The 8,072-nt window shown below is 49.0% G+C and overlaps 1 non-coding gene across 1 annotated transcript; it reads right to left on the bottom strand.

Moving 5' to 3' along the window:
* Positions 1 to 6,524: 6,524 nt before the first annotated feature.
* TRNASTOP-UCA (transfer RNA opal suppressor (anticodon UCA)) lies at positions 6,525 to 6,611 on the bottom strand. Its single transcript has one exon. It is a non-coding gene; the product is annotated as a tRNA-Sec (tRNA).
* Positions 6,612 to 8,072: the final 1,461 nt, after the last annotated feature.

An 8,072-nucleotide genomic window follows, 5' to 3' on the forward strand; every position in this document is an offset into this window, starting at 1 on the left:
TTGACTTCATCACAGCCTCCCCCCCCTGCAATGGTTACAACACCATCCTGGTAGTGGTGGACTTGCTTTCGAAAATGGCCCACTTTATCCCACTGAAGGGCCTGCCAACTGCACTCACACTAGCAAAGACCTTTCTGGGACAAATCGAAGATTCCCTTCAACGTTGATCTCAGATCGCGGCAGCCAGTTCATTTCACATTTTTGGAGAAAAAGCTATGAACTCACTCAAATCGGCGTTCGACTGTCCACTAGTCATCATCCTTAGACCGATGGCCAGGCAGAACGAACGACCCAGACACTGGAACAATATCTGAGATGCATGCTACACCAGACGGAGAGCAATTGGAAGGACGTATTATCGATAGCAGAATATGCGTACAACAACTCAATCCATACCAGTACTGGACAGAGTCCATTCTACGTTGTATATGGACGGCATCCACGCGCCTCCACCTTTGATCCACTCGAGGTATTGGAAAAGTTGGCAGTGACAACCTTACACACCACAATCGACCATGTCCTAAGGAAGCAGCTGAACATCTAGCCATGGCTAAGGAGAGGCATAAGAAATGTTCAGACCAGCACTGGAAAACGGCACCTGTGTACCAAGTCGGAGACGCTATATGGTTGGCATACAGGCATATTACTGTGAGAGAACCCCGAACCTTCCACCCCAGATACCTCGGTCCGTACGTCATTGAGGCGGTTATCCATCCTGTTACAATGAAACTGACCTTACCCCCGAAAATGCAAATCCCCCCTGTGTTCCATGTCTCCCTGCTAAGGTCGGTGCAACCCGGGACTCAGATCAAGACACCCCAGCCCCCGTGATTGTCGATGGCGAGCCAGAATTCGAGGTCAAGGACATCCTGGACTCCAAGGTGGTAAAAAACAAGCTATTCTACCTCGTAGACTGGAAAGTAATCATGACAGGACATGGGAACCTAGCGACCACGTTCATGCTCCACGACAAGTCAAACTCTTCCACCGCAGTAACCCAACCAAACCCGGACCGAGGAAGGACCCATCCTTGGCATCACAGTCGGCTGTCCAGGAATATACAGGCATAGTCCCCCCAGTACAGTGGTAGGGGTATTGGCACCATCTCAGAGACATACCAGCACCTGCAAAAGACCAAGAAGAGCCACCTGGGCCTTGTCCTGGCGCATCTGGCACCAGGCTCATAGGGGATGAAGAGCGCAAGGCCATGACTCTGGCAACTTCCTGGTGTCCCAACATGGTGGGTGGTGAGTCAAAACCCCTTTCTGCTGCATGCAGACTAGTGTTTGGGTGTGGCTGGGTTGATTGAGCGTGGCTGGCTATATAAGCCACACCCCATCCTGAGACTGTGCTCTAGGCAGCGTAACGCTCACTGGTGTAGCTCCTGTTAATCTCTACAGACCGGACCCGTGACTTCAGCTATACTTACCTGTGATCCCTCTCTCACGTATACCAGCTCCTGTCAGCTGCCGCAAGGTGGTCCTGTGGCCCCTGTGATACTTACCTGATGATCCTATTTGGCTTCCTGGTCCGGCAGAATCATCCTGCTACGATCCCGCTCAGCTCCTGTCATCGCGGCTCCATCCGATGCCTGTAAAGGAACAAGAACAATAAAGGAAGAACAGAGAAATAAGCTATGCACGCAAGAAAGTGACAGACATGGAACAACGTCACGCATGCAAGAGAAAGGCAGTGCAGCACGAGGAAAGGCAGTAAATCAAGACACAGAGCACGCAAAGGAAAAACCACACATGTAAGAGCAAGGAAAGGAAAAAACAGTGCTTGCAAGGGGAAAGCAGTGCATGCCAGAGAAAAGACAGTAAGTCAAGTATTGAGCAAGGAAAAAGGAAAAACAGTGCATGCAAGAGAAAAGCAGTGCATGCAAGGACTACATAACGCTGTGATTATGTGCTAAGGTGGCAACAACAGCACCATTCTAACCATCCACCAGCACACGTGCTGGGAAGGCACCACATAAAGACACTGAGAGCCGCAGCAGGTCTGGGCTCGGACTACACCGACATACCGGTGAACCAGTGGAGCAACTTGGTTCATTTGCGCCCCTGCTGAAGGAAGCAGGAAGGAGAGTCTGCCTGCAATAAATACAAGGTGAGGAGAGTCCCAAGGTGAAACCTAGGTTTCACGAATCAGGCACTGGGTTGGTGGAGGGCCCAGGGCTAACATATCTCACACTCATCATAGTCCCTCATTATAGGAATCACGCTCTGGAAACGGGCCAGCAACCAGCGCAGCCGACCCAACCATGAGCAAGCCAGCAGACGCCCACACGCCCAACGGGACCGACGTCCCCGTGGAGATAAGGTGAGAGTAACACTAGGCCCCTCTGGCTCAGGACCCACATCTGGGCATACCTGTCCCACTGATGGTGACTTATGCAAAACAAAGGAGGTGATAGCTGGAAGGTTTGGAATTAATCCTAACCTCTGACATTGTTCTGGACAACCCTGCAGACTATCACAGAAGGGGAAAGACCATATGCAAACCAGGCTTGGTCTCAACCCAAAAGGGGCAGTCCAGCCTGAACTGCTAGGTCACATTCCTTCTACAAGAGACCACAAGTATCCCCAGACATGGTTCAGCCTCATTGGGCATCATCAGTGAGGAGTAGTTTGGGTCTCTAGGCCTGCAGGCTCAGGATCCACGTCTGAGTATACCTGTCCCACTCGGGGTGACTACAGCAAACAAAAGAGGTGATGGCTGGAAGGTTTGGAATTAATCCTAATCTCTGGCAGTGGTCTGGGCAACCCTCCAGACCATCGTTCTTCGCCTGCAAAGCCATTACAGAAGAGGAAAGACTATATGCAAATCAGGCTTGGTCCCACACCAAAAGGGGCAGCCTGGCTGAACTGTTTGGTCACATCCCTTCTGCACGAGACCACAAGCATCCCCAGACATGTTCCGGCCCCACTGAGCGTCATCAGTGAGGAGTAGCTTGGGTCTCTAGGCCCAGCAGGCATGGCTCCCATGTCTGGGCATACCTGTCCCACTTGGGGTGACTTATACAAAACAAAAGAGGTGATGGCTGGAAGGTTCAAGGGGACCCTCCACCAGAAACCTGGGCAGAGGCAGTAACCTGGCAGAGTACACATTGCGGCTAATCTTTTGCCTAGTGAGGTCCCTCATCCTTTTGTGCACCACTTCAGCAGTGCGTCACACCACCCCAGAGGAATGTATCGTGTGTGTGGCCTCCTGCCAAAGTTTCCCCTCAGCTGGGTCATGGATGGGGTACTGCCAGCCCAAGGGTACAGATCTCCTTACGCTCCTCTACAAAATCTGTGAAGATATGCAGTTCCTCCTCTGTGAAGCGCTTTTTTCTTGGTGGCACCTTCTCCCTTACCTGTGCCTGTTCCTGGGTATTGGGTGCTTCCTTGGGCTGTCCCCTTTCAGCACTAGTGGGTGCTGGTGCTGCTGGGACCTTTCCCACAGGTGATGGTACTGGGGCCTTGTTGCCACGTGGTGGGACAGGAGCCTTGTTCCCACAATTGGCTGGTAGCCCCTTCTTCCATGGCTCCACCTCTCTGAGATTCTCTCTTACTTATGATGGTTTGTAGAAGAGAAAATGTGCAAAGTACGTGAATCCTGCATTCTTGCGCCCTCCATCAGATACATCAACGCTTTTAAGACAAGTTCACTGGCTTGGATCTACGTGATCCGACCGCGGCTGATTTGCCCGCGGCTGGAAAGTTTGCATGAGAAAGGTGCGAACCACCAAAAGTTTGCACCTTTCTCATGCGAACACACGTACATACCCACACCCCCACCCCCACCCACAACACCCCCCCACCCACATCCTTAACACACCCCCGCCCACACCCCCAACATAAACAAATCCCACTTTTTTCACGCTGAGTCCCTGCAGTGCCTGTTCCCTTTCACTTCTGTGATCGGGCACCGGCACCACAGGGTCATTTTCTTTTTCTTTTACGGGGGCTGCAGGGGTTTCCCCCGCAACACCCTGCTCACTATAGCACACAGTATAGTGAGCGGGGTGTTGCGGTGGACACCCCCGCAGCCCCAGTTTATTATATTTTATTATTATTTTTTTCACGAATGGGCTGTAGGGGTATCCCCTGCAACACCCCGCTCACTATACCACACAGTATAGTGAGCTGGGTGTTGCGGGGGACAACCCTGCAGCCCCCGCAGTCTTTTTTTTTACTTACCTGCAATGCTACCACCAAAGGTTCGATCTTTTGGTGTTCGAACCTTTGGTGGTAGCATTTTTAGACCTTTTTGTACGTGCGACTGTTTAGATACAGTCAAAACATACAATACCCACTGGCTTCCGATAGAGAAGCGGATCTTGTTTAACTCAATGTACATTGTGCATCAGGCCTTTTACGAAACTGGGGGCGGAATATCTACAGGAAAATGTTTCCTATTATGTTCCTGCTCGTCCTCTCCACTCCCAGTTTGCCCTCTTGCTATCTGTTCTCCGGGTCCGACTGTCACGGATTGGTGGCCGCGCCTTTTTCGTGGCAGCTGCAAAGGCTTGGAACGACCTCCCTTGGGCTCTCCGAGCAACTTCTAATCATCTGGCTTTTCATCGATCTCTGAAATCCCTCCTGTTTTAGGAGTTACTCCCGCTTACCTCTACCTCACCTCTGCCGTTTAGCGCCAAGATGCCTTTGGGACTATGTGCGCTGTACAAATATACATAACATAACATGTGCAAGGCTTATCCGTAATCTGCTCTGCAACCATGACTGTGCCTGTGTCCGTTAGGAAAACGCAACGCAAATCAAATCTTCGCAGAGCACCCTCTATTTGTAGCATTCTGCGGTTGCGTTCGTGAATGCGCTGCATGTGCAGCACTCCGCGTGGTGCACTGAACTTACATGCAAAGGGCCATCCCTCTATTTGCCTCACTCTACCACACATGTGCTTTACTTGTCCTCCTGCCTGTTGGTGACTTGGATTTTTGGAAACTGTATTATTGCAACAACTGGCAATGTAGAGGCTCTACTTATCATATAATGACAATACCTGACATGCAGCTATTACTGGCATAATATGGAAGTAACTGGCCATAAAATGCTGAAGTGGCATATCTATGGCAGTGCCTCAGCCTATGTTGATTCTATTGAGTCTAACCCTATCATATCATTTTATTTATTGTGCATTTGTAAGGCGCTTATACATCAAGACATTTTGTTTCAAAGCGTCGAGCGGGCAAACGGGGAGGGAACATGGGAACAAAAGGCTTATAGAATAAAACTGATGAAGAGGCTGTCCTACTAGGCCTTGTGAGCATTGGGAACATGCAAGTGCAAAGAGAGAGAAGGGCCAAGAGAAGGGGGTAAGTGCTAGGAGTTCCACAGAGGGAAGTGCCATGACCCCAGCAGTCTTGTTAAAATGTGGTTGGCATCTAAAATATTCCTGTCAGATTTAGTACCTATTTGTTATTTTAAAAATGGTATGGTTATGTACCTTTTTTACACCCGCAATGTCACCAGGGTTGAAGAGTTATGCAGCCTGATGAAGCAAGCATTACAAAAAGTCACCTGTCACCCCTCTCACACCACACTTTCACTAAAAATCTGGCAGTGTAAGTTACACAAAACAAGAACCACACCCTTGACACGCACTTGGAACACCTTGGAAAAGTCGGAAACCGTTTTGTTGGGCAGTCACTGTTTTATGACTGGAAAGCGGGGGGTGGGGGGGGGCTATAGGGAGTGATGTGTGGTGTGTGTGTGCACATCTTCACTGTTTTTCAATAAAAGTCGCCTTTTCAGCAACTGGAACCCCATTCTATGTGTCATCTGAATGGGTAAGGTGTGCCCATGCAGTTTAGAATAATAAGGGTGCAGCCGAACTGTTTATCACCTGAAAGGGTAAGTCGTCGTGCATACTGCCCGTCACCCGGGGGAGCAAGTGTGCATAGTGTATTTTATTATTTCGAGTATCATGAGAATGTGTAATGCGTGCACCCAGAGGAGGAAGGGACATTCGTGCTGCTTAACATCAAAGAACGAGAAGGAAGAGAGAACTCTGATGGTTTAGCAGAAAGTGCAGTGTTAATATCGCAGTGAAAACAACTGACACATATGGAAAAAGAGCATAAGACCTGTTTGTTAAAACACCAGCTGCTGCGTTGCTGTTTATCACCAGCATGGAAAATTGCGCACCCTTTCTGCTATCCAGGAATATTTTATCTTCAAAGGAGGGAATAGCGGGGCACTGCTATTGGCACTGCTATTGGCAGTGAGGAAAGGGTGCACGCGTGCATGTTATCGGCAGAAATAGTAATGGGGCATGCATACTGTTCACCAGCAGACTTCAGAAGGCGAGTGCCCGCGTGTGCTACTACAACAGAAGATTGCACAGTTAGTGGCTGCCACCTGAAGGGGGCGCTCGTGTGCCAGCAGAACAAGTGAAGTCGCAACCTCGTGGCACACGAGGATTGTTCGATTTTCCGATGTTTTGATATATAAGATCATCTGTATGATACTTTCACTGGGTTATAAACATTCTGGATCAAAACATACTTAGTGACCTTTCGCCCGAAAGGTGGAATTGAACCACTCTGTCGCTAAACAGCTACAGGTTTGAAGCCTGCACCCCAGACCACTGAGGCTCATCCGGGCAATAACAGAAGCAGGACGGAAATCTATATATGACTCTAGAAAACGCTAGCGTTCATTCTTAGGGTGGGATAAAATGTGCCGCGAAATAACCCTGCTTGTGGATTTCCTGTTCTCTGGCATGAGCACCGCCCTACTATTTTATGATCCTTCCTTTTCTGCTCTGGATGAGCAGTTTAGCTCACTCAAAATTATGCAAATCAGTTCCTGGCCTTCTGGGTAAAAGAGAGTTGCTTGTTTGCCTGTTTCCATGGTGACCAAAGTCCAGGATCTAAGCAGCGACAAACGGAATCCGTGACTTCCGGCCAGTGATTACAAATGCCAACGCCTTTTAATGATCATTTGTAGAGCACCAGAATGAGGGGTGGCGTGTGCACCCCCATCCCACCAGACATGCCCTCTTTACATGTCGTCGCCGCCGCGCAAGACTTCTCTTTGCAGCCATGAAGCGCCGTGAGAAGCGCAGCTTGTAAACTCGCTTGCGCCGGAACTCATTGATCTCACGTGACCTTGTGGGGGACTAGCCGCCCGTTAGAAAACTCGTCCGCCATCTTGGATGAGTTCCTCTTCAATCCTGGGTCAGTTTCTATGAGCCAACCTTGGACGCGACCTCTTGATAACATTTCCTATAATGGCTCATGTCCTGCAAGAACAGTGTACCGTGCAAAAAACAGGAACCAACCATATACTTCAAAACATAAAAGAAAGTAAAAATCAATCTCCAAACGATCCCAAACTCATGTGCTCCATTTCTGTATTCTGTGCCGCATTTTTGAACGATTTGAAGTACTGACACAAATAGACTTTGCAAACTAGACCGTATTGCCAGTGAGTGATATGAACCTCTTAGTTCTCATTTTCTGCAGGTTAAACTATTAAAGAAGTAATAATAGATGATAATTCCCCATTAGGCCAATTTACCAGACGACTCTTTAACCAAGCACTAGTGAGTGTTGCGCTGATTACTTACCGGTAATCTTCATTACTCTTAGTCCTACTCTTCCTCCTCACAGTACTTACCTCATGAGGCCCTGCCTCCGACACAGGACCTTCTTTTATTTCTTTTTATCCCTATAACTCCATCCCCAGGACCTTGTCACTCAGTTTCATATTACCAAGCCGTAGCATGGGACCTTCCCCGCAGGGAGGGTGAGAAGGGTTGTCAGTACTGTGAAGAGGAAGAGTAGGACTATGAGTAATGAAGAGCATTACCTCCACGTCTACTCTTCGTCATCCCATTACTTACCCATACATGCCAACCCTCCCGATTTAGGCAGGGGACTCCCAACTTTTTGTGAAAAAATATTGCTATTTTTCACGTTCTCCCGCCTAAAATATTTCTAGCACCAATGTATCCCTAAGGGAAAATGTGCAACTCCAGATTTCTCTGATGAAATCCCCCACCCAGGTGAGTTGGAATGTTGGCATGTCTGCTTACCTCATGAGGTATACCAAAACAGCAAA

Source organism: Ambystoma mexicanum, chromosome 7q (genome assembly GCF_040938575.1).
Source record: "Ambystoma mexicanum isolate Mex_15411 chromosome 7q, UKY_AmexF1_1, whole genome shotgun sequence".
Classification (NCBI taxonomy): Eukaryota; Metazoa; Chordata; class Amphibia; order Caudata; family Ambystomatidae; genus Ambystoma; species Ambystoma mexicanum.